This window comes from Erinaceus europaeus, chromosome 6 (genome assembly GCF_950295315.1).
Source record: "Erinaceus europaeus chromosome 6, mEriEur2.1, whole genome shotgun sequence".
Classification (NCBI taxonomy): domain Eukaryota; kingdom Metazoa; phylum Chordata; class Mammalia; order Eulipotyphla; family Erinaceidae; genus Erinaceus; species Erinaceus europaeus.
The window spans coordinates 15,126,852-15,153,950 of NC_080167.1; the positions used below are offsets into that span (position 1 = coordinate 15,126,852).

At 45.2% G+C, this 27,099-nt stretch overlaps 1 long non-coding RNA gene across 1 annotated transcript; it reads right to left on the reverse strand.

Annotated features, from left to right (window-relative positions):
- Window positions 1–691: 691 nt before the first annotated feature.
- On the reverse strand, window positions 692–27,067 carry LOC132539091 (uncharacterized). The gene is made up of 3 exons (XR_009550399.1): window positions 26,393–27,067; window positions 25,808–26,087; window positions 692–775 (listed from the first exon to the last, which is right to left on the reverse strand). It is a non-coding gene; the product is annotated as an uncharacterized LOC132539091 (long non-coding RNA).
- Between the last annotated feature and the right edge of the window lie 32 nt (window positions 27,068–27,099).

Here is a 27,099-nt window from a genome sequence, read left to right on the forward strand (position 1 = left end):
TAACATTTCTCAGTTTTCCACTTAAGAATTCAACCCGCACTAAGTTCTCCTTTGCCATCATGCTCCAGGACCTGATTTCTCCCCCCAGCCCCAGAGTCTCTTACTTTGGTGTAATACACCAAATATAAGTAAATCTTAAACAAACAATAATCCATGAGGTAACACAATGGATAAAGCATTGTACTCTTCAAATATTAGGTTCAGCCCCCAGCATCTCTTGCACCAGAATGATGCTTTGATTTTCTTTTTCTTATTTATTTATTTTTATTGTAGTTATTATTGTTGTAGTTATTGTTATATAGGACAGAGAGAAATGGAGAGAGGAGGGGAAGACAGAGAGGGAGAGAGAAAGATAGACACTGCAGACCTGCTTCACCACCTGTGAAGCAACTCCCCTGCAGGTGGGGAGCCAGGGACTCGAACCGGGATCTCTTTAAGTCAGTCCTTGGGTTTGGCGTCACATGCGCTTAACCCGCTGTGCTACCACCCAGCTCCTTATTTATTTATTTATTTATTTATTTATTTATTGCCTCCAGGGTTATCGCTGGGGCCTTCATGGTGCCTACACTACAAATCCACTGCTCCTCTGGCCATTTTATTTAGCTATGTTTTATTTTTTGGATAGGACAGAAAGAAATTGAGAGGGGTGCGGGAGATAGGGAGAGACATACCTGAAGACCTGCTTAATCGCTTGTGAAGTGACCCCTGCAGGTGGGGAGCCGGTCTCGGGGAGTCTCGGGGAAACATCAGGTCCCAGGGAAACATCAGACACCACCTGTGAAGCAAAGTTGGGGAGCTGGGGCTTGAACCAGGATTCTTATGTTGGTCCCTGTGCTTCACACCATGTGTGCTTAGCCCGCTGTGCCACCGCCCTTTATTTTATTTTTTTCTTTTATAAGACAGACAGAAATTGAGACAGGGGGCTGGGGAAACAGCATAATGATTATGCAAAAGCCTTTCAAGCCTGAGGCTCTGAGGTCCTAGGTTCAATCCCCTGCACCACCATAAGCCAGAATTGAGCAGTATTCTGGTCTATCTATCTATCTTTCACTTTGTATCTACTCTTTCTCATTAAAATAAATTTAAAATTTTTTTTTAAAATAAGTAATTGAGAGGGGAGGAGGGATAGAGAGTGAGAGTGAGGGGCTGTGTGGTGACACATCCACTTGAGCACACATGTTACAATGCACAAGTACCCAGGTTTTTTTTTATGTTTTTTTTTTTTTTTTTGCCTCTAAGGTTATTGCTGGGGCTCGGTGCCTGCACCAGGAAACACTGCTCCTGGAGGCTACTTTTTTTTCCCTTTTGTTGCCCTTGTTGTTTTATCGTTGTTGTGGTTATTATTATTGTTGTTGTTGTTGATGTCATTGTTGTTGGATAGGACAGAGAGAAGTGGAGAGAAGAGGGGGAGACAGAGAGGGGGAGAGAAGGATAGACACCTGCAGACTTGCTTCACTGCTTGTGAAGCGACCCCCCCCCTGCAAGTGGGGAGCCAGGGGGCTCGAACCAGGATCCTTACCAAACATTGCGCTTCGTACACTGTGCTACTACCCAACCCTAAAGACCCAGGTTTGAGCCAGTAGTCCCCACCTGCAGGGGGAAATCTTTGTGAATGGTGAAGCAGTATTATGGGTATCTCCCTCTCTGTCTCTCCTCCCCTCTTGATTTCTGTCTCTATCCAACAAATAAAGAAAGTTTTAAAAAAAATTAAAAATAAGAGAGGGAAAGAGAAAGATAAGATACTTGAAGACCCACTTTCCCACAGACCCACTTCACCGCTTATGAAGCATTCCACCTGCAGGTGAGGAGCAGAGGCTCGAACCCAGGTCCTTAAGCATGGTGACTAGTGTGCTCAGCTGAATGTGCCACCCCCCAATCCCCTGGACCAAAATTATCATCATCACCATCATCATCATTTATTGGATAGAGACAACCAGAAATTGAGAGGGGAGGGGGAGGCTAAGGGGGAGAGACAGAGACTTGCAGCACTGTTTCACCACTTGGAAAGCTTGCCCTTGCAGGTGAGGTCCAGGGGCTTGAATTGGGTCCTTGTACATTATAACATGTGTGCTCAACCAGGTGCACCACCAACCACCACACACCCCCCAGAAAAAATCTTTTTTTTTTTTTTGCCTCCAGGGTTATTGCTGGGGCTCACTGCCTGTGCACTGCTCCTGGAGGCTACTTTTCCCTCTTTGTTGCCCTTGTTTATCATGGTCATTGTTATTATTGCTGCTGCTGTTGTTGGATAGGACAGAGAGGAGGAGGAGACAGAGAAGGGGAGAGAAAGATAGACACCTACAGACCTGCTTCACCATCTGTGAAGCGAACCCCTTCAGGTGGGGGGCTGAGGGCTCAAACTGGGATCCCTGTGTCAGTCCTTGTGCTTCACACCATGTGTGCTTAACCCACTGCACTACTGCCGAACCCCCAGAAAAAATTCTTTATGGGGTTCAAAAGTTGTGAATTCTGGCTTCTGTAATTGCTTCTCCACTGGACATGGCCATTGTCAGGCCGATCCATACCCCAGCCTGTTTCTATCTTTCCCTAGTGGGGTAGGGCTAGATAAATAATTTTAATAAAACTTTTAAAATTTTATTTATCTGATAGGACTAAAAGAAATTGAGAGAGATGTGGAAATAGAGGGAGGTGAAGAAAAACCTACAGCACTACAGCACTGCTCCACAACTAGTGAGGTTTTCCCCCAGCGGTTGTACTCAATCAGGGGTGACACCTCCCAGCCCCTTAAATAAGTATATTTAAGGGGCTTAGCAGAGTGCTTGGCATACAATAAGTGTTCAATAAACAATGACTCGCAGTCAACACTATTCATACTAGAGGGAGCTGCTGAGTTAATTAAGTTGCTAAGCACTTAAAATATGTCAGAGTCCAGGGAGTTTAATTAATGTTTATTGACCTTTATCTATGAACTCCTCAAGGGAAGGGACTAAGTTTACATTTCATGATCTTGGCCCTTAGTAGATACTGCTTAATGTTAAACCATGCTGGAAATATGACATAATGGTCTTGCAAATGAGTGAGAACATGGGGAAGCTAATAAGAATAATATCAGTTGTCAGCTGTGCCAGTATTGGGTGCAGAAGATTCAGCAGTTAATTTAGACTAGCATGGTGGTTACTACCTTTAGCCTGCTGAAATTTTGTGGTGGAGAGACTTTGTACCACTAGTTGCAGAGAGACCTAGAACATTGCAACTGCTAATGTATTGCAGTGGGCATGGTAAATGAAACTATGAGCTATATAACTGGGCTGGGGGAAGGGAGTTTAGAGGAGGAAGGCAGGGAGTTTTAGAGGGAAGGTAGGGAGCAAAATTCTGAGGAAGGAGCCAGGCTGAGGGGTGGGAGGGGCAGGGAGATTCTTAGCAGAAAACAAAGTGGATCCAAAGACCTCCTGATGGGGAGCACAGGTGCTCAAAGAACTAAAAGAAATTTGGTCTGACCTAAATGTACTCAGCTAAAAGTGGAGGATGGGGGTGAAATAAAGTGGAAAGATATGTATTTTGATAACACGTTGGGCAATGTCTAGTAAAGCTAAAAGAACAGGTGATTTATAATCCAGCAGTTCCACAATTAGGAAAATCCTAGGGGAGAAAAAATATATATAGTAGGGGTAGGTAGCACAATGGTTATGCAAAGAGACTCTCACACCTGAGGCACCAGAGTCCAGGATTCTATAACCTGCACCACTAGAAGCCAAAGCTGAGAAGTGCTCTGGTAAAAAAAAAAAGAAAAACAAGTACCAGGATGCATGAACAAAGATATTAGCCCTAGTTACACTGTCAGTGTCTAAAAAAATTAAATAGTAAAAGCACAATTAAGATGTTCAAGAATAGAGGGGGCAAATTGCATGTCTTAGATTGGCTTATATGGAAAATATGTTTTCTCTCTGTCCTATCCAACAACAGCAGCATCAATGGCAACAATAATGACAACAACAAGGGCAACAAAATGGGGAAAAAATGGCTTCCAGGAACAGTGGATTTGTAGTGCAGGCACTGAACCCCAGTAATAACCCTGGAGGCAAAAAGAAAAAAAAAAAAGAAAGGAAAATACGTTAAATCAAAAGCTTACAAAGAAATTTTGTTGAGGCAGTGGGCAGTAGCACACCAGGTTAAGCACAAATGACACAAGATGTAAGGATCCTGGTTTGAACCCCTGGCTCCCCACCTGCGGGGGGCGGGGTCACTTCACAAGCAGTGAAGCAGATCTGCAGATGTCTTTCTCTCCCCCTCTCTGTCTTCCCCTCCTCCATTTCTCTCTGTCCTATCCAACAACAAGGACAGCAGTAACAATAATAATAACAACAAGGGCAACAAAAGGGAAAAAATAGCTTCCAGGAGCAGTGGATTTGTAGTGCAGGCACTCAGCCCTGACAATAATCCTGAAAGTAAAAAAAAGAAGAAGAAGAAGAAGAAGAGGAGGAGGAGGAGGAGGAGAAGGAAAAGAAAGGGAAGGGGAAGGGGGAGGGGAGGGGGAGGGGGAGGGGGAGGAGGAGGAGGAGGAGGAGGAGGAGGAGGAGGAGGAGAAGGAGAAGGAGAAGGAGAAGGAGAAGGAGAAGGAGAAGGAGAAGGAGAAGGAGAAGAAGTTGTGTTGGGGACTATAGTCCCAAAGAAGCAAGAGAAGGGAAACAGGCACAGAGGGTGACTGAGAAAAAGCCATCTGATAACTTACCTGGATAGTGTGCCTGGTGTGCCTGTTTTGTCATGCACACAACCCAGGGTTAAGCCTGGATCCCACTACAATGGGGGAAGCTCTATATCTTTTTTTTTTGCTCCCTCTGTCTCTATCTGAAAAAGTTGGTCTAGAGTGGCGAAGCTCTAGCCATGACAATCAGTCAATAAAATGGGAGCCAGGAAGATGTGCAGCAAAAGTGCTCTGGACTTACACTTATGAAGACCCAGAGGTCCCATGTTCAATTGTCAGCATCACCATATGCCACAGCAGCACTCTGGTATCTCATCAAAGTAAGTTAAAGGGCAGGAGACAGCCCTTTAACTTAATGATGGTTATACAAACAGGTTCTCATGCGTGAAGTTTCAAAGTCCCAGATTCAATTTCTCACACCACCATAAACCAGAGATGTTCAGTGTTCTGGTAAAAGGGGGAAAAAAAAAGTAAATGGGGGAGTTGTGTCATAGGACTTTGTCACTCTGTGTGCAGTGTGGAATTTTGCCCCTGCAATTTTATTTTATTTTTAAATGCATATTCAATTTCTTTCTTTTCTTTTTATAGAGAGATATGGAGAGAGGAGGGGAAGACAGAGAGGGAAGAGAAAGACAGACACCTGCAGACCTGCTTCACTACTCATAAAGCGACCCCCCCACGCAGGTGGGAAGCCAGGGGCTCCAACCAGGATCCTTATGCCAGTCCTTGTGCTTTGCGCCATGTGCGCTTAACCCGCTGCACTACCATCTGACACCCTCCCCCTGCAATTTTATAATCTTGTAAACTATTAATAAATAACTAATAAAAGAAAAAGTAAATTAAGTAGTCTGGGAGTTAGTGCAAAAGATAGTGTCAGAGTCAGACTCTCAAGCATGAAGTCTCCAGTTTGATCCTTGTATAACATGTGCTACAGTTATTTTCTGGTTCTCTCTCACTCTTTGAAAAATAATAATAATGTTGTTGTTTTAAGACAGAGAGGTAGAGAAACCATAGCACTGAAGCCTCTTTCAACATAGTGGGGGCTGAGCTCAAACTTGGCTTATGCACATGGTAAAGCAGCATACTATCCAAGTGAACTATTTCCCAAAGTCCCCTCCCCCATCAACATTTATGTATTTATTTGATGTGTAGTAGGAAAGAGAGAAGACTAGAATATCACTTAGGCATGATCTTCTTCTTCTAGCGTTTGCCCTTCTTCCGTAGCCAGTCAACAGCGTCAGGTTGAGCCTGATGTAAAGTTTCGAGACCTCCTTTGAATCTGGAGAGGTGGCAGTCGTTGACTATGTGGGTCATAGTCTGTATGTAGCCGCAGGGGCAGTTCGGGTCGTCTCTGGCTCCCCAGGGATGGAACATAGCGGCTCACCGGCCATGGCCTGTTCCATAGCGATTGAGGAGGGCCCAATCATAATGTGCTAGGTCAAAGCCGGGTTGATGCTTGCAGGGGTCTGTGATGAGGTGTTTGTTCTTTACCTCAGCTGACTGCTAACTCTGTTTCCAAGAGTCTGGAACAGAGAAGTTCAGTGTAGGTGTAGGGGACCAGATTGGGTGACGAGACGTCAAGCATTGGACAGGGTGGGCGAAGATATCCGCGTATATTGGCAGGTCCGGTCGAGCGTAGACGTGGGAAATGAACTTAGATGATGCCGCATCCCGACGAATATCTGGTGGGGCGATGTTGCTAAGAACTGGCAGCCATGGAACCGGGGTGGAACGGGTGGTTCCAGAAATTATCCTCATTGGAGGAATATAATTTGGAATCGACCGAGTGGACATGGGGGCTACGGAACCATAGTGGGGCACAGTATTCTGCAGTGGAATAGCATAATGCCAGAGATGATGATTGTAGTATGTAAGCGCTCGTGCCCCATGAGGAGCTGGCCAGTCTTGCAATGATGTTATTCCTCGCACCCACCTTTGCTGCAGTTTTTATGAGATGTTCGTGAAATGACAGGGTGCGATCGAGAGTAACGCCAAGATAGGCTGTCTGGGCTTCATGCCGGATTCTCGTATCGCCAAGCTGCACATTAAGCTCACGCGAGGCCGAGGCATGGTGTAGATGGAAAACAGATGATACCGTTTTTGCAGTGCTAGGGATTAGTCGCCATTTTTTACAGTAATCAGATATCAGAGACATGTCTTTCGTGAGTGTTTCCTCGAGGATGTCAAACTTGGATGCCTGAGTTGCACAGCAGATGTCATCGGCGTAGATGAACTTCCTTGAAGAAGTTTCTGGGAGGTCATTGATGTAAATATTAAATAGCGTAGGAGCCAGAACAGAGCCCTGGGGGAGGCCACTTGAGACAAGTCTCCATCTGCTAGACTTGTCACCCAGATGCACCCGGAATCTTCTGTTTTGGAGAAGAAATGATATAGTGTTGGCCACCCATGGAGGCAGGCATCTTGAGATCTTGACTAGGAGACCACGGTGCCAGACCGTGTCATAGGCTGCTGTGAGATCAACAAAGACAGCACCCATCTTTAAATTCTTCTGGAATCCATTTTCAATGTAAGTTGAGAGGGCCAGGGCTTGTTCGCAGGTAGATCTTCCTGGGCAGAAACCAGCTTGGGCGGGTGATAGGAATTTCTCTGTAAGAGGAGAAATATGTGACAGAAGCAGCCTCTCAAGGAGTTTGTAACACACGGAGAGGAGAGAAATTGGTCTATAGCTGGCGGCCAGTGTTGAGTCTTTCTTTGGTTTCGAAACTGCTATTATCTTGGCACGATGCCAAATTTTGGGCATAGATTCCGATTCCAAGATGTGGGACAGGAATGTAGTGAGCCACTTCTTTGCCACAGGGCCCAAGTTAAGAATGAGTTCTGGGGTGATGTTATCATAACCAGCAGCCGTTCCCGGTTTAACCCTCTTCAAAGCGTCCAGTTCAGACAGTGTAAAGGGAGAGAGTTTTGGATATGGACAAGATAAACGGAAGTGGGATGACCACTCATGGGAAATTTCTCTTTTCCAGACTGGGTCGATCTTAGCACGTCCAACTTGAGTTAGGTGACTGGCCACTGAGTTTGGAGATACGGGAGCATGGGAGACGGGAGGGGGTTGGCTACCGGCACCCAGACTATGAAGAAGCTTCCAGGCCTTCCTACTTGAGTGGGTGAAGTTCAGACTTTCCGTGAGTTGTTGCCAGCGGGCTTGGCGTGCTGCATCCAGGGAGGCAATGAGATGGTCAGCCACATCTGGGTCGCCCGACTCATCATACTGCTTTAGTAGTTGCTCGCATTCAGCATCAAGACCAGGTGTATAGTTAGCACATCTCCCACAAGGAATAGCTTGGGAAGCTGCTTTGAAGATGGCTTGGTGGAAGCGCCTGTAGGAATCTTCAGAGGGGATAGAGTTAATTGGAATTGCAGGAATAGATTTGTTGGTAAGATCACTGAACAGACGCCAGTTTGCTTTCCGAAAGTTCCATCTTAGTTTCTCCGAGCACAGAATCAGTGGGAGCTGGAGACCAATGTGGATGATAGCTGGGCGGTGATGACTGTGCGGGAAGTCCTCGAGAACTTGTCTCGTAGCGGGAAAGGCTTGGCCGTTGACTGTGCTAATCCAGCACAGGTCGGGTGACGAGTCTTTATTCCATCTAGCACTGTGAAAAGAGCCTGGCTGTTTGGGATCGTATAATAGGGATCGTATAATATCTTTTCAGATAAAGGTAAGAGACAGAGAAGAATAGAGACAGCACAGCACCATTTTATCATTTATGAAGTGTCCCTTTTGCATAATGCTCCCATATAGTGCTGGGTCCTCAAACATGGTAAAGCATGTGCTCTACCAGGTGAGCTATCTCCTGGCCTCCTGGTTTATTTATTTTATAAGACGCAGCATTATTTTGTCATGTGGTTCCAGTAATTGAATCCAGGCCTTAAACATACAAGGAATACACTCTACCCTCTGAGCTACCTTCTTGTTCTGCTTGAATTTATTATGAGTGTGTTTCTTCTGATATATATATATGTGTGTGTGTGTGTGTATGTGTGTGTATGTGTTTTTAATTTTATTTATTTATTTGTTATTGGATAGAGACAGAGAGAAATTGAGAGAGAAGGGGGAGGGAGATAGAGAGGAAGAGAAACAGAGAGACACTTGCAAACATGCTTCACTGCCTGTGATACAACTCCCCTGCAGGTGGAAAGCCGGGGGCTTGAACCCAACCGGGATCCTGACCAGTCCTTGCACTTTGTGCCACGTGTGCTTAACCCACTGCACTACTGCCTGACTCATATATATATATGGTTTTAAAAATGTTTTATTTACTTATTTATTCCCATTTGTTGCTCTTGTTGTCATATTGTTGTGGTTATTATTGTTGTTGGCTAGGACAGAGAGAAATGGAGAAAGGAGGGGAAGACAGAGAGGGCAAGAGAAAGACAGACACCTGCAGACCTGCTTCACCACTTGTGAAGTGACTCCTCTGCAAGTGGAGAGCCAAGGGCTCAAACTGGGATCCTTATGCCGGTCCTTGCACTTTGCGCCATGTGTGCTTAACCTGCTGTGCTACTGCCCGACTCCTATATATATGTTTTTTAATTTCTACAAGGATTATCACTGGGGCTCAATGCCAGCACTAGAAATCCATCACTCCAAGAAGCTATTTTTCCTTTTTTGTTTTTATTCTTTCTATTTTATTAGGTAGGACAGAGGGAAATTGAGAGCGAAGAGGGAGATAGAGAGGGAGAAAGAAGGCTAGACACCTGCAAATCTGCTTTACCACCCTTGAGTGAAATGTCTCCCCTGCAGGTGGAGAGCAGGGGCTTGAACCTGGGTCCTAGACATGGTAGAGAGAGTGGACTCATGGTAGAGAGTGCACTCAGCTGAGTGAGCCACTGTCTCGTCCCTGACTTGCAGTTTCTTGGATGCTGGCTGTATGTGATTAGACTGGAATAGTTCTCTGGGAAACAAATGCCCTCAGTCTAAAAGGCTTTTACAAGCCAGGGCAGGGGATTAAAGGCAGTCAGACTGAGCAGAAATCCTAGGGTCAGGACACAGCAAAGCATGGAGACTTTTAATCTAAACCTTAAACATTTTTATTTTTCACTTCCTAAGCCCAGGGTGTCACTTTAAATACATGTTAGGCAACAACAACTGTTCTATTTTTCCTTTTAATTATACCAAGCAAGAGCCTGGAAACAGCTCAACCCCAGGCTGGGGGAGGCAAAGAGAGTTTGGCAGCCGCTGGAGGCAAATACACCTACTAAACTTATCCAACATCTTTGCGATCCTCTGGAAGCAGTTTGCAGCCCAACTCCCAATCAGGCTGAGCTCAATGGCCAGCCCTGACTCAGGCTTTCTAAAAGGAGACTGCCAGTCATCAGCTGAGCATGGAAAGAGGACAGCGGGACACTTCCCCAAGATAAAAATACCACCAACACAGGCACTGTGCTGACCCAAGTTTATCCCAGGGGCTCTGGCTTCCTCTTCCCTTTCAACCTCTAAGCAGAAAACATCTATCTAGCTCATTCAGTCCCATTTTCCAGATTTGGATCCAAGGCATAAAGAGCTGAAATGTAGACATGGTATGGTTATACAAAGACACTCTCATGCCTGAGGCTCCAAAGTCCCAGGTTAAAAAAAAAAAAATAAATGTGACCCCCTCCCATCCTCCAGTGGGTGGGCCTGGACTGTTATATCAGCGAATCCATTTGCTTCTGTCCCTTGGAGGCCAACCCCTGCAGGCTGCTACACCACAGACTCCTGCTCAGATCAACCAATGGCCCACAGTGAAGTGCAGAAGGAAGAAGTAGGGTTTGTCTCCCTCTGCCCTGGTTCAGGTCTCCAGCTACTCTGCTTTTTCTCTACCACACACCAGACAGACCCACTGTAGGGGTTCAGTTACTCTCCAGCAACAGCAACGTCTCCTCCCTCTGCACCACCACCTACTACTTTGGCTTGTAGGTAGGTACTTCACTCTCATTCCATCGCCAGTGAAGCGATTCTCTATATAAACCCCCTAGTTGTGGCTATCTGCTTTTGCCTTTGGATTCTTACTGGTATTTTGCCTCTTAGTGGCCAATTTAGGGGCTTTGGCAGGAGATGATCACTTCGGTTGGACTCAGTGCATCCCACAGGGGGAAGATAGTAGTTACCAGTGTTTACTACTGTTTGGTGGAAACTTCAAAAGCTCCCCTTCCCCCCTCCCTTTTAAAATTATCTTTATTTATTGGGTAGAGACAGTCAGAAATTGGGAGGGAAAGGGGAGATAGAGAGGAAAAGAGACAGAGAGACAGCTGTAGCACTGCTTCACCTTTAGCAAAGCTTTTCCCCTACAGGTGAGGGGCTGGGGCTCGAAGTGAGCAAGCCACTGCCTCACCCCTGACAGGTAGTTTCTTGTCCTTGTGCATTGCATACAAGTGTACATGTATACAGGTGCACTCAACCAGGTGTGCCACTACCCAACCCCAGAAGCTTTCTGCCAAGACACCTGTCATCCCTACTGGACAGAGATTGGGTCACTCATGCATCCTATGGCTAAACTACCACCCTAGACATTTCTGTTGGTATCCTGAACACAGTTGTGTAAAACTGGGGTAAATCCACTGGAACTCAGCTTCCCTAGGTGACTAAAGGCCCAGTTCTGGAGCCAGATGGTGGCACACCTGATTGAACGTACATATTACAATACACAAGGATCTGGGTTCAAGCCCCCAGTCCCCAGCTGTAGGGGAAAAATTTGTAAGTGATGAAGCAGTGCTATAGGTGTCTCTCTGTCTCTCTCCCTATCATCCTCTTCTCTCTTGATTTCTGGCTGTCTCTATCCAATAAATAAATAAAGTTAATAAAAAACAAACTTTAGGGTGGGGGGTGGATAGCATAATGGTTATGCAAACAGACTCTCATGCCTGAGACTCCGAAGTCCTACGTTCAATCCCCCACACCTGTAGGAGGGGCAGCTTCACAAGCAGCAAAGCAGATCTGCAGGTGTTTCTCCTTTTTTTTTCAACCACAGCACTGTTCAGCTCTGGTTTATGGTGGTGTGGGGGACTGAATTTGGGACTTTGGAGCCTCAGGCAGGAGACTCTGTCTGCATAATCATTATGCATAGCCCCTGCATAACCCCTGCACTCTCTCCATTTCTATCTTCCCCTCCCCTCTCAATTTCTCTCTGTCCTAGCCAATAAAATGGAAGAAAAAAAAATGGTTGCCGGGAGCAATGGATTTTTTTTTCCAACAGGATTACAGGATTATTGCTGGGGCTCAGTGCCAGCACTACAAATCTACCACTCCCAGGGGGCTTTTATTTTTTTTCTTTCCTTCATTTCTATTTTGATAGGACAGAGAGAATTTGAGGAAGATGGGGGAGGGAGGAAGAGAGAAAGATAGACACCTGAAGACCTGCTTTGCCATTGAAACTTCCCCCATGTAGGTGGGGAACAGAGGCTGGAACCCAGGTCCTTGAGTATGGTGACATGTGCACTCAACTAGGTACGCCACCTACCGACATTTGTGCCTTCTTCTTGTCCATCTTCCGTGTGAGCATGTCTGGGTGTCCACATTTTTTCAGCTTTATTATTATTTTTTAATTTACTTTATCTTAATGAAAGAAAAAGGGATATATAGAGGGAAAGATACAGAGACTAGCGTACTACTCAGCCCTGATTTATAGTAGTGTTGGGGATTGAACCTGGGACCTCAGACTCAGGCAGTGGTTATGAAAGTCTACATAACCACTATACTATTATACTATTTTCCTAGCCACTCAGCTATAATTCTTCCTTCCTTCCTTCCTTTCTTTCTTGGCCTCCAGGATTATTGTGGGGGCTCAGTCCCTGTACCATGAATCCACTGTTCCTGGTAGCCATCTTTTCCATTTGTTGTTGTGTTGGATAGGACAGAGAGAAATGGAGAGAGGAGGGGAAGACAGAGGGGGAGAGAAAGATAGACATCTGCAGACCTCTTTCACCGCCTGTGAAGTGATTCCTCTGCAGGTGGGGAGCCGGGGACTCAAACCAGGATCCTCAGCAGGTCCTTGCACTTTGTACTATGTGCACTTAACCCATAGCACTATTGCCCAGTTCCCAATTCTTTGTTTTTAAATTAAATCAAAGTAAATTTAGCAGAGCACTGCTCAGCTCTGGCTTATGGTGGTAAAGGGGATTGAACCTGGAACCTCAGACCTTCAGGTATAAGAGTCTTTTTTTTTTAAAGACTTTAAATTTATTATTATTATTTATTTTCCCTTTTGTTGCTCTTGTTTTTTATTGTTGTTGTTGATGTCATTGTTGTTGGATAGGACAGAGAGAAATGGAGAGAGGAGGGGAAGACAGAGAGGGGGAGAGAAAGACAGACACCTACATACCTGCTTCATTGATTATGAAGGTATGCCCCTGCAGGTGGGGAGTCAGGGCTTGAACCGGGATCCTTAGGACGGTCCTTGTGCTTTGCACCATGTGTGCTTAACCTGTTTCACTACCGACCCCCAAGAGTCTTTTTGCATAACCATTATGCTATCTCTAGCTATTATTCTGCTGATACCTTATCCCTATAAGATATGCCATGAGGGACAGGTTTGAGTCCCCAGTAACTACATGGGAGCACTGTGCAAATGAGGAAGCTTCACAAACACTGGAGTAATATTCTGGTGTTTCTCCTAAAAAATATAATTAATCTAGGGCCAGATGGTAGCACACTTGGTTAAGTGTACATGTTACAATGCACAAGGACCTGGGTTCAAGCCCCTAAGCCCCACCTGCAGAGGGAAAGCTTCATAAATGGTGAAGCAGTGCTGCCAATTTCTCTGTCTCCCTCTTTTTTTTTTCTTTCATATTTATTTATTTTTATAAGAGAGAGAAATAGGCGAGGGTGCTGCTCAGTTCTGGTAACTGATGATCAAATTTGGGTTCTCAGACATTCAAGTCTTGTGCTATACTGCCCTGAGAGATCCTCCCTTTTTTCCCCAGGTTATCCCTTGGGCTCTGTGCCTGCACTACAAATCCACTGCTCTTAGCAGCCATCTTCTTTTCCCATTGTTATTGTTGCTATTAGTGTTGTTGTTATTGCTGTGTTGTTCTTGGATAAGACAAGAGAAATTGAGAGAGGAGGGGAAGACAGAGAGAGGGAGAAAAAGATCGACACCTGGAGAGCTGCTTCACTGCCTGTGAAGCCTGTGAAGTGACCACTCTGCAGGTGGGAGCTAGTCCTTGTGCTTTGCCCTCGTGTGCTACTGCCCTCCCCCTCTTTCCCTCTCCCCTTCCCTCTTGATTTCTGGCTGTCTCTAGCCAATAGATACACAAAGACTTAAGAAAAAAAAAACCTGTGGGAGTCCGGAGGTAGTGCAGCGGGTTAAGTGCACCATGCTTCAAGCTCAAGGACCGGCATAAGGATCCCGCTTAAGGATCCCAGTTCGAGACCCTGCTGGTTCGAGACCCTGCTGGTTCGAGACCCTGGCTCCCCTCCTGCCAGGGAGTTGCTTCACAGGCGGTGAAGCAGGTCTGCGGGTGTCTATGTTTCTCTCCCCCTCTGTCTTCTTCTCTCTCCATTTCTTTCTGTCCTATCCAACAACGACGACATCAGTAACGAGAACAATTAAAAAAAAGGGCAACAAAAGGGAAAAAAATTAATTAAAAGAAATCTGTATGGCAATAAAAAAAAAAACACTAAGTGGTCCAGGAGGTGGCGCAGTGGTAAAGCTTTGGACTCTCAAGCATGAGGTCCCGATTTGATCCCAGGCAGCAGGTCTGTATGCATATCTTTCTCCCTATCTTCCCCTTCCCTCTCAATTTCATTTTTTTAATGTTTATTTATTGATTTCCTTTTGTTGCCCTTGTAGTTCAATTGTTGTTGTTGTTACTGATGTCGTTGTTGTTGGATAGGACAGAGAGAAATGGAGAGAGGAGGTGAAGGTAGAGAGAGGAAGAGATGTGCCAGATGATGTCTGGTTCTTTCTCTCTCCTCCTATCTTTCTAATAAATAAATTAAATCTCTAAAAAAAAAAAAAACACCTGAGGGAATTGGGCGGTAGTGCAGCAGGTTAAACGCACGTGGCGCAAAGCTCAAGGACTAGCCTAAGGATCCCCACTTGTAGGGGAGCTGATTCACAGGTGGTGAAACAGGTCTGTAGGCATCCTTCTCTCCCCCTCTCTGTCTTCCTCTCCTCTCTCCATTTCTCTCTGTCCTACCCAACAAAGACGACATCAATAACAACAATAATAACTACAACAATAAAGCAAGGGCGACAAAAGGGAATGAATGAATAAATAAATAGTTAAAAAAATTTAAATGGTGGGGGTATAGCATAATGGTTATGAAAGTATTATGAAAATACTTTCACGCTCTGGTAAAAAAAAAAAAAAACACCTACGGGGGATTGCTTATGAGTGGTAAAGCAGGTATGTATGTGTCTATCTTTCTTCCTATCTTACCCTTCCCTCTCAATTTTTAAAAAATATTTATTTATTTTTAAGAGCTGTTTTGTTTTTTTTACTGATAGTTTATTTTTTAAAATGTATTTATTTATTCCCTTTTGTTGACCTTGTTTTATTGTTGTAGTTATTATTGATGTCACTGTTGAATAGGACAGAGAGAAATGGAGGGAGGCAGGGAAGACAGAGGTGGGAGAGAAAGACAGACAGCTGCAGACCTGCTTCACTGCCTGTGGAGCGACTCCCCTGCAGGCTGGGAGCCGGGGGCTCGAACCGGGATCCTTATGCCAGTCCTTGCTTTGCGCCACATGAGCTTAACCCGCTGAGCTACTGCTTGACTCCCTTTATTTATTGATTGATTCCCTTCTGTTGCCCTTGTAGTTCTATTGTTGTTGTTGTTATTGGATAGGACAGAGAGAAATGGAGAGAGGAGGGGAAGACAGAGAGGGGGAGAGAAAGATAGACACCTGCAGACCTGCTTCACCTCTGTAGTGCAACTCCCCTGCAGGTGGGGAGCCAGGGGCTCAAACCAGGATCCTTATGTGGGTCCTTGCGCTTTGCGCCACTTGTGCTTAACCTGTTGTGCTACCGCCCAACTCCACCCTCTCAATTTCGTTCTCTTTTTATTTTTATTTTTTGCCTCCACGGTTATTGCTGGGGCTCGGTGCCTGCACCACAAATCCACTGCTTCTAGAAGCTATTTTTCTTCTTTTGTTGCCCTTGTTTTATTGTTGTTGTGGTTATTATTATTGATGTCATTGTTTTGGGATAGCACAGAGAGAAATGGAGAAAGGAGAGGATGACAGAGAGGGGGGAGAGAAAGATAAACACCTGTAGACCTGCTTCACTACTTGTGAAGCAAACCCCCCTGCATGTGGGGTGCGGGGGGCTCAAACCGGGTTCTTTATACAGGTCCTTGCACTTTGCACCATGTGCCCTTAACCCGGTGTGCTACCACCACCACCCCTAATTTCTTCCTTTTTTACCAGAGCAACACTTATGCTCATAAACATTAAGTAATTAACTAATTAATTGCAGCCTGGCAGAGGCATACACATTATCATGCTCAAGGACTCTTAGGGTTCGAGTGCCTTGTCCCCATCTGTGGGGAAGGCTTTACAAGTGGTGAAGTGAAGGGTGAAGCAGGCCTGCAGATGTCTTTTTCCCTTTCCCTCTTCCTCTCTCTTTTTTGCTTCCAGTGTTATTTCTTGGGCTCAGTGCCAGCACTATGAATCTACCACTCCTGGCGGACACCCCCCCCCCCATTTTATTGGATAGGACATACAAAAATTGAGAGAGGGAGAGAGAAAGACACCTGCATACCTACTTAACCACTTGTGAATTGTCCCGTAGGTTGGGGTGTGTGTGTGTGTCTGCTCAAAACCGGATACTTGTGCTTAGTACTGTGTGCCTAACCAGATGTGCCACGGTCTGGCCCCCTCTCTCCCTCTTTCCTCCTCTCCTCTCCTCTCCTCTCCTCTCCTCTCCTCTCAATTTTTCTCTAACCTATCAAATAAAAACAAATAAACAAAAGAGAGAGAGAGAGCTGGTGAATTTCCAGGGAATTGAACCTGGGGATCCTTGGAGTTCTGGGCATAAATATACTACAATATCTCTTTGGCCCTCAACACTTATGTTAAAGTTAGAGTCATCAGGGCAATTTCTAGTGGCATAAGAAAAGTCAAACAGGGAGTCGGGCAGTAGTGCAGTGGGTTAGTGTACGTGTCGCAAATTGCAAGGACTGGCGTAAGGATCCTGGTTCCAGCCCCCAGCTCCCCACCTGCAGGGGAGTCGCTTCAGAGGTGGTGAAGCAGGTCTGCAGGTGTCTGTCTTTCTCTCCCCATCTCTGTCTTCCCCTCCTCTCTCCATTTCTCTCTGTCCTATCCAACAACGACAACAATAATAACTACAACAATAAAACAACAAGGGCAACAAAAGGCAATAAATAAATATTTTTAATTAAAATAAATTAAAACATTTTTTAAATATCCAGTTTTTTAAAAAGATTTTATTGATTTATTAATGAGAAAGATAGGAGAGAAAGAACCAGGCATCACTCTGGCATACGTGCTGCCAGGGATTGAACGCAGGACCTCATGCTTGAGAGTCCTTGCTTTATCCACTGCGCCACCGCCCGGACCACTAAATATCCAGTTTTTTTAATCAATGTTTATTTAAATACTTATTTATTCTCTTTTGTTGCCCTTGTTTTATTGTTGTAGTTATTATTATTGTTATTGATGTTGTCTGATAGGACAGAAAGAAATGGAGAGAGGAGGGAAAGAGAGAGAGGGAGACAGAAAGACAGACACCTGCAGACCTGCTTCACCACTTGTGAAGCAACTCCCCTGAGGTGGGGAGTTGGGGGTTCCAACCGGGGATCCTTACGCCAGTCCATTAACACTTTGCCCCACATGTGCTTAACCCGCTGCGCTGCCACCAGGCTCCCTATGTTTATAAGTTTTAAACAGTGGGGGAAGAAACTTTAAACATAGGTAAAGAGCCTTCTGACCTTGGGGTTGGTAAAGATTTCTTAGCCAGGACACAAAAGGCACAAACCATAAAAGGCATGGGCACAATCACATAGACCCAGCAGTGGTTTCTAACTATGAAGGGAGCACTGAGAAGGAGCAGGAGCTTCCCAAGAGATGGTTTCTGAGCTCCAGGTCTAGAGAATCTTTTTGAGGTCAAAACCACAGAGCAGAAAGTTTAAGTCTGAATTTCGTACTCACTCACCTGACCATACCTAACACTGTTTCTATTTCTTTTCACCCACTTCTTAGACTATAAAAGCCTCTGCATTGTTCACTGAAGTTGTCCTCCAGATGTCTAGTGTAGTTGGTATCAGACTTGGGCACCAGAGGGATTTCACACATTCTAGAAGACAAGCAGAGGGAATCAGAGGGAAGCTGATACCAGCTCCACAGAAGGAAAAGTTCTGAACTGTGTGTGTGTGGGGGGAAGATTTAGAAATGCATGACTTCTGGAAGCAGTGAACTGCTTATCCTCAGAGGTATGTAAGCACTGTTGTGTAAAATCACTAGTTCTAGAAGTGTCTCAAAAGAGAATGGGGGGCCTGGGGGTGGGCAGGGGCAAGGAGTCAGGGCAGAGAAAATAGAGTAAAGAAATAAACAGGGGAGTCAGGTGGTAGCGCAGCGTTAAGCGCAGGTGGAGCAAAGCACAAGGAGCGGCATAAGGATCCAGGTTCCAGCCCCTGGCTCCCCACTTGCAGGGGAGTCACTTCACAAGCAGTGAAGCAGGTCTGCAGGTGTCCATCTTTCGCTCCTCCTCTCTGTCTTCCCCTCCTCTCTCCATTTCTCTCTGTCCTGTCCAATAACTATGACATCAATAACAACAACAATAATAACTACAACAATAAAACAAGGACACAAAAGGGAATGAATAAATAAGTATTAAAAAATCTTAAGAAAGAAAGAAAGAAAGAAAGAAAGAAAGAAAGAAAGAAAGAAAGAAAGAAAGAAAAGAAAGAGGGGAGTGGTTTGGGAGGTGGCACAGTGGATAAAGCATTGGACTTTCAAGCAGCAGGTCCTGAGTTCAATCCTCAGCAGCACATGTACCAGAGTGATATCTAGTTCTGTCTCTCATCTCCTATCTTTGTCATTAATGAATAAATAAAATCTTTTAAAAAAAGAAAGAAATAGGAGAGGTGGGGGTAGATAGCAGACTCTCATACTTGATGCTCCAAAGCCCCAGGTTCAATCCCCATACCACCATAAGCCAGAACTGAGCAGTGCTCTGGGGAAAAACAAAAAACAAAAATCAGGAGGCCTGGGAGGGGATGTGGCACAGTAGACAAATGAAACCTTGGATTTTCATCATGAGGCCCAGAGTTCAATCCTAAGGCATAATATGTGCTTGAGTGATGCTTTGGTTCTCTAATAAACAATTTGAAACAAACAAGCAGAGACAGAACATCAATATGAACTCTGAAAAATGCTACTTTTTATGGGCTGAATATGCCAGGATGATGCTATAGTTATCTCTCCTCTTTCTCTCAAAAATAAATAAATAGCAGCTTTGGAGGGGATACATTAGATAATGGTAGGCCAAAGAACATGAAGTCCTGAATTTCATCCCTGGAATTACACATGCCAGAGTGATGTTCTGGTTCTTTTTTCTCATGTAAATAAATAAAGTGAATTGGGGGGGGGGGGCGTTGATCGGTGACTACCAGGTTAAGCTCACCTAGTACAAAGCATAAGGACCTGCACAAGGATCCTGGTTCTGCACCTGCGGGGGTTACCTCACAAGCAGTGAAGCAGGTCTTGCAGGTCTTTCTCCCTTTCTATCTTCCTTTCCCCTCTCAATTTCTCTCTATGTCCTATCCAAAACATTGAAAAAATGGCTACAGGAGCAGTGGATTCATAGTGCAAGCACTGAGCCCCAGCAATAGCCCTGGAGGCAAAATAAATAAATCAAGAAGAAAGTCATATTTTATTATTATTATTATTTTAACCAGAGCACTGCTCAGTTCTGGCTCATGGTGGCAAGGGAAACTGAACTTGGGATTTGGGGTTATGGGGTGGTGCACCTGTTGGAGAGCATGTTACAATGAATTTGGGACTGTGGCACCTCAGGCATGAGAGTCTCTCTGAATAACTATTATGCTATCTACCCTCTCCCAAGAAAGAAATCTTTCAGATGGTGGTGCACCTGGTTAAGTGCTCATGTTACAGTGTGCAAGGAACCGGGTTTAAGCCCCCGGTTCCCACCTGCAGGGGAAAAGCTTTACAAGTGGTGAAGTAGGGCTGCAGGTGTCTGTCTTTCTTTCTCCCTCTCTACCTCCCCCTTCTCTTTCAATTTCTCTCTGCCTCTGTCCAATAATAAATAAAAATTAAAAACAAAAATAAAAAAGAAAGAAATCTTTATTTTTATCTTTATTTATTTACTGGATAGAGACAGCCAAAAATTGAGATGGAAGGGGGAGACAGATAGAGAGATAGAGAGACACCTGCAACACTGCTTCACCACTCGCAAAGCATTCCCCCTACAGTTGGGGTCTGGGGATTCAAACCTGGGTTCTTGTGCATTATAACATGTGTGCTTAACAAGGTGTGCCACCACCTGAAAGAAATATTTAAAAATATAGAGAAAAAAAAATTTTTTCCCCCAGAGTACTGCTCAGCTTTGTCTTATGGTGCTCCAGGGGACTGAACCTGGTGCCTCCAGCATATAGCTCACTTAGACAGTATACTGCTTTGTCATGTATGCAACTGAGATTCGACCCCACCACAATGAAGGAAGCGCCAGTGCTGCGGTCTCTCTCTCTTTTTTTTAGCCTCCAGGGTTATTGCTGGGGCTCAGTGCCTGCACCATGAATCCACTGCTCCTGGAGGCCATTTTTTGCCCCCTTTTGTTGCCTTTGTTGTTGTAGCCTCGTTGTGGTTATTATTATTGTTATTGTTGATGTCGTTCATTGTTGGATAGGACAGAAAGAAATGGAGAGAGGAAGGGAAAACAGAGAGGGGGAGACAAAGAAAGACACCTGCAGACCTGCTTCACCTCCTGTGAAGCGACTCCCCTGCAGGTGGGGAACCGGGGGCTCGAACCGGCATCCTTACACCTGGTCTTCTCTCTCTCAAAAAAAAAAAAGAAAACAAAGTTGGAGGCCAGGTGGTGGGGCACTCAGTTGAGAGCCTTTTCCCAGCCCCTACTTATATGTATTTTTAAATTAATTGATTAATTTTTTTTACTACCGCACTGTTAGGTTCTGACTTACAGTAGAGCAAGGAATTGAATCTGAGACTTCCATAGCCTCTAGCCTCCAGGGTTATTTCTGGGGCTCAGTGCCTGCACTAGGAATCCATTGCTCCTGGAGGCCATTTTTCCCATTTTGTTGCCCTTATTGTTTATCATTGTTCTTGTTATTATTGTTGTTGTCATTGTTGTTGGATAGGACAGAGAGAAATTGAGAGAGGAGGGGAAAGACAGAGAGGGGAAGAAAGATAGACACCTGAAGACCTGCTTCACCACTTATGAAGTAACTCCACTGCAGGTGGGGAGCCAGAACTTGAACTGGGATCCTTCCTCAGGTCCTTGCACTTTGTGCTATGTGTGCTTAACTCGCCCAACTCCTTCCCCAGACCATTTTGAGAGGGAGTCTCCAGTGTGCCAGGCCCAGGGAGAGGCCCTGGGTGAGAAGAAGTGATTTAAACAGATTCTATCTTGCATTAATAAATGAAAGCTTTAAGAAAGAGAGAAAAAAAAAATAAATCTTAAAAAAAAAACAGGGGGATGAGTGGGGATAGAGAGCATAATGGTTATGCAAAGAGGCTTTCATACCTGAGGCTCTAAAGTCCCAGGTTCAATCACCCACACCACCATAAGCCAGAGCTGAGCAGTGCTCTGGTAAAATAAATAAACAAATAAATATCTTTTAAAACGGGGGGGGGGGCAGGCAGTGGCGCACCTGGTTAAGCGCACACATTATGGTGCATAAGGGTACAGGCCCCAGCTTCCCACCTGCAGGGGGAAAGCTTCATGAGTGGTGAAGCATGTCTGCAGGTGTATGTATCTCTCTCTCCCGCTCTACCTCTTCCTCCCCTCTCAATTTCTCTCTATGTCTATCCAATAATAAATTAATAAAAACATTTAAAAGTAGGGGGCTGGGAAGACTGTATAATGGATATACAAAAAGACTTTTATGCCTGAGCTCTTTAAGGTCCCTTGTTCAATCCCCAGTACCACCATAAGCCAGAGCTATGCAGTGTTCTGGCGTCTTGGTCTCTTTCTCTCCATATATATATATATTTATTTATTTAAAATAAGTAATTTTTTAAAGTGAGAGCTGGGCACTGGTGCAACCAGTTGAGCACACATATTACTATGTGCAAAGACCTGGGTTTGAACCCCCATTTCCCCACCTGCAGGAGGGAACGCTTCACTGTGAAGCAGATCTGTAGGTGCCTGTCTCTCTCTCTCTTTTTTTCTCTCGCTCGTCATTTATTTATTTATTTTTAAAGATTCAGAAATATTTTTTTGTTTAGAGATTTATTTATTTATTCATGAAGAATGATAGGAGAGAGGGAAAGAACCACATTTCACTCTGGTACATGTACTGCCAAGGATTGAACTCAGGGCCCTATGCTTGAGAGTCCAATACTTTATCCACTGTGCCACCCCCAGACCACCCTTTCTTTTCCTCTATCCTCTCAATTTCTCTCTGTCCTATCAAACAAAATAGAAAGAAGTAGAAGAGGAGGCGGAGGAGGAAGAGGAAGAAGAAAAAGAAGAAAAAGGGGAGTCAGGCAGTAGCGCAGCGGGTTAAGTGCACGTGGCACCAAGCCCAAGGATGGGCGTAAGGATCCACTGTAAGGATCCCAGTTCGAGACCCAGGCTCCCCACCTGCCGGGGAGTCGCTTCACCTGCAGTGAAGCAGGTCTGCAGGTGTCTATCTTTCTCTCCCCCTCTTTGTCTTCCCCTCCTCTCTCCATTTCTCTCTGTCCTATCTAACAATGATGACATCAATAACTACAACAACAATAAAAAACAAGGGGAAATAAATATTAAAAATTAAAAAAAAAAGAAAAAGTAAAAACCCAGTGGTGAGGGGTAGACATGCAGCTTCCTGGGCCAGTGGGGGGTGGGAGTGGGCGGGAGGGATGGGTCATAGACCTTTGGTGGTGGGAATGGTGTTTATGTACACTCCTAGTGAAATGTAGACATATAAATCAGTAGTTAATTAATATGAGGGGGAAAATCAATTGTATGTCTCAAAGTTTCTCAAAACACAAACTGAATCCTTTTAATATATAGGCTGTGTATTTGATATGTGGACTCTCTCAAAAGCCTAGACCAAGTAGATTAGAAGCATCCAATAGCACAGCTATATACAAGATACTGGGTACTGTACAGCAAACCATAACAAAAGGACTTTTCAAAGTTAACCCAATTAACAAATAATGTGATGATAGCATTAACTATTGATTGTCTTTTTGAACCCTAAGACAGCAGGAACCTCACATCTCCACTATAGAGCCCCTACTTCCCCCAGTCCTGGAACCCTTGGATAGGGCCCACTTTCCCGTATGCATCTCCCAATCCAAACCAAATAATATTGCATCCGCCGATCACAACCTAACCAATGCAACGATTGCCACCTCAACATGCTTCACCTCAGACTGTGTCCAGAGACTTCACGTGTGGAATGACAACCCTTCAGCTTCATTACTCGGGTGAGACCTTTCCTTTTATAGTACACTCTAATTTCATCTCAGGTAGTTCACTTTCTAACAAAGTCCCATAACCTAGATATACACCAGTTTCTGTGAGAGAGAGCTTATGTGCACACGTATCCATAAACTACTGCAAAATATATACCTGAAAGCAGAAGTACACTAGAGTTTGCAGTGAGTACCTCCCTAACACTTCCTCTCCACTATTCCAAGCTTGGGATCCATGATTGCTCAACAAATTGTTTGGCTTCGTATGTTAACTCTCTTTTCAATCACCAGGTTCCAGATGCCACCAGGATGCTGGCCAGGCTTCCCTGGATTGAAGACCCCACCAATGTGTCCTGGAGCTCAGCTTCCCCAGAGACACACCCTACTAGGGAAAGAGAGAGGCAGACTGGGGGTATGGACCGACCAGTCAACGCCCATGTTCAGCGGGGAAGCAATTACAGAAGCCAGACCTTCTACCTTCTGCAACCCTCAACGACCCTGGGTCCATGCTCCCAGAGGGCTAGAGAATGGGAAAGCTATCATGGGAGGGGGTGGGTTATGGAGATTGGGTGGTGGGAATTGTGTGGAGTTGTACCCCTCCTACCTTATGTTTTTGTTCATTAATCCTTTCTTAAATATAAAATATATTAAAAAAAGAAGAAACAAACAAACAAACAAGCAAAAAAAAAAAAAAAAAAAAAAAAGGCCCCCAGGAGCAGTGGATCCCTGTTGGCAGCACTGATAACCATGGTGGCAATCAAGGAAAGTGGACTCGGAGGTAGCACAGTGGATAAAGTAGTAACTCTCAAACATGAAATCTAGAGTTTGATTCCCAGCATCATATATACTTTGGTAATGCTATTTCATTTTATCACTGATTAATAAATAAGTCTTAAACAAACAAACAAAACAGCTGCCAAAGAAACAACACTCAGTAGGCTAAAATTCCAGATTCCAAGTTCCCTAGTGAAAACACCTAGAAAGATCTCTGGGAACCAGGTGGTGGCACACCAGGTTAAATGCACATAGAAAAAAGCCCTGCTCGTGGTTCGGAAGGTGGCTCAGTGGTTATGGGAGGTGGCTCAGTGGTTAAGGAACTAGACTCTCAAGCTTGAGGGCCTGAGTATCAGTCCCCGGCAGCACATGCACTAGAGTGATGTCTGGCCCTTTCTCCTTCTCCTCCTATCTTTCTCATTAATAAAATAAATAAAATCTTAAAAAAAAAAAAAGAACTACTCAAGGATCACCTGCAAGGGGGGGTTACTTCACAGTGAAGCAGCTTTACAGGTGTCTTTCTCTTTCCCTCTCTGCTTTCTCCTCCCCCTCTCAATTTCTCAATTTCTCTCCTATAAAAAGGAGGAGGAGGAAGAGGAGGAGGGAGAGGGGGAAAGAGAAGGGGAAGGAGAGGGGGAGGGGGAGAGGAGGGGGGAGGAGAAGAAGAAAAGATCTCTGCTGGGGAGAATCTCAGAGTCTGGGGCCTTCAGTTTTCTCCCTTAAAGTGGACGAGTAGAGAGGCGCTCTCTAGTGGTGACAAGAGTACATCACATGGCTGACCTTCTAGCGTTTGCCCTTCTTCCGTAGCCAGTCAACAGCGCCAGGTTGAGCCTGATGTAAAGTTTCGAGACCTCCTTTGAATCTGGAGAGGTGGCAGTCGTTGACTATGTGGGTCATAGTCTGTCTGTAGCCGCAGGGGCAGTTCGGGTCGTCTCTGGCTCCCCAGCGATGGAACATAGCGGCGCACCGGCCATGGCCTGTTCGATAGCCATGGAGGAGGGCCCAATCATAATGTGCTAGGTCAAAGCCGGGTTGACGCTTGCAGGGGTCTGTGATGAGGTGTTTGTTCTTGACCTCAGCTGACTGCCAGCTCTGTTTCCAAGAGTCTGGAACAGAGAAGTTCAGTGTAGGTGTAGGGGACCAGATTGGGTGACGAGACGTCAAGCGTTGGACAGGGTGGGCGAAGATATCCGCGTATATTGGCAGGTCCGGTCGAGCGTAGACATGGGAAATGAACTTAGATGATGCCGCATCCCGACGAATATCTGGTGGGGCGATGTTGCTAAGAACTGGCAGCCATGGCTGACCTGAATGAGCTTCACTCATTACAGTCCCTCTTCTTCTTCTTCATCAATAACAACAACAATAATAACCACAATAATAAGACAAGGGAAACAAAAGGAAATTAATAATAATAATAATAATAATAATAAAAGAGAAACCTTATAGAATCTCATGAAATAGTTGAGACAGACCAGTTAAAATTAAATTACTTTCTAAATAGTTCTGAACATTCAACAATAGGGCTTCTTCTTCTAGCGTTTGCCCTTCTTCCGTAGCCAGTTAATGGCTTTGAAAGTGACTGGGATCCATGTGGATTCAGTCGGCTAGGAAGGATCGTCAGTTTCCCCAATGAATGGGTACTTACGGGATGCACCACGGGAAGGTCGATCTCACATCTATTCAATGGATAAGTATTCCAAGTACTGCAGCATTGACATGCAGGGGGTAGTGTTGGGAAACCAACAGTAAGGGCCCCTCACATTCCCGGAGAAGTTCTGGCTCCATCTGCTGTGCTCACCTCACCTCTGCCTCTACTATTCTGCAGCAGAAGTTGGAGTCAGCTCCCATAGCCAGAAGTAGTTGCTTTAGGGTCTTGCTCTTCCCTCCTCCCCTGGAAAGCAGGTCCCTGGCTCTTTGCTTTGCTGGTTCAGGTCTTTGCTCAAATGTGACCAAGTCACAAAGGTGATGTGAGTTTCTCTTATTCGCCTGTTGGTCTCACTAGAATATAAGGGTCCATGAAGGTTAATTACCATTTCCTCACTAAACACTTGCTGAATGGGTGTGAGCATTCTGTGACTCTAAATCCATGGTAAACAAATGGATTATTATAAGTCAGGGACTTGTGAATCACAAGCAAAACAGACCAAAATCCCTGCCCAGGGCATTTTACAATGAAAATTGTGGCCCCACTCTCCATACCACTACTCCATTGACTTATTTCTCCTACGCATTTTATTTATTTATTTATTTATTATTTATTTTACCAGAACACTACTCAGCTGTGGCTTATGGAAGCCGGCACCTCAGAGCCTCAGGCATGGAAGTCTTTTGAGTAACTATTATGCTGTCTCCCCAGCCCTTCCTATGTATTGATGTTTGGCACCTTTTTAACCACGATGATTGATTCCTTGGTACACAAGGGAGTTGGCTGGTGCATCCTTTTTTCTTTTTCCTTATCGCTGCAGCTTCAGATAGAGACAGGGCCAAAGAGACAGAAAGAGTGAGAGAGACCATGGCACCTAAGCTTCCTCCAGTGCTGTGGGGGCCGGGCTCAAAGGTGGGTCGCACAGACGACAAAGCAGTGCACTACCCAAATGAGCTCTCCTTTCTTTTTCTGAAGGCAGAGATAGAAAGTTGAAGAGAATGGCAGGGGTAGATAGCAGGATGGTTATGCAGAGGCTCTCAAGCCTGAGACCCCGAAGTCACAGGTTCAATTCTCCGCACCACCATAAGCCAGAGCGCCGGTAAAAATTTAAAAAAGAGACCACAGCACCACAGCTTTCTAATGCAATGGAGGCCAGTCTCGAATCTGGGCCGCTGCGCACATGGCAAAGCCGCACATCAGGGCTAGTAAAGTCTCCACACTCGGTAGGTGTTCTAGACCCTTCACTCAAGTCTTTTTCCTGCAGACCTGGAGCCATCTTGTTCCCTGAGGGATACGAGCCTCAGCAGGCGCACAGAGGTGACCTCAGGCCGAGCACCGGAAGGGCCATCCGAGCAGCGGCAGCGCAAACCTGTGGAGGCCTCTGGGCCTGAGGCGCTTCCAGGAAGAGCGAGCACAGATCGCGCAGCGTCGGAGACAGTGGGCGG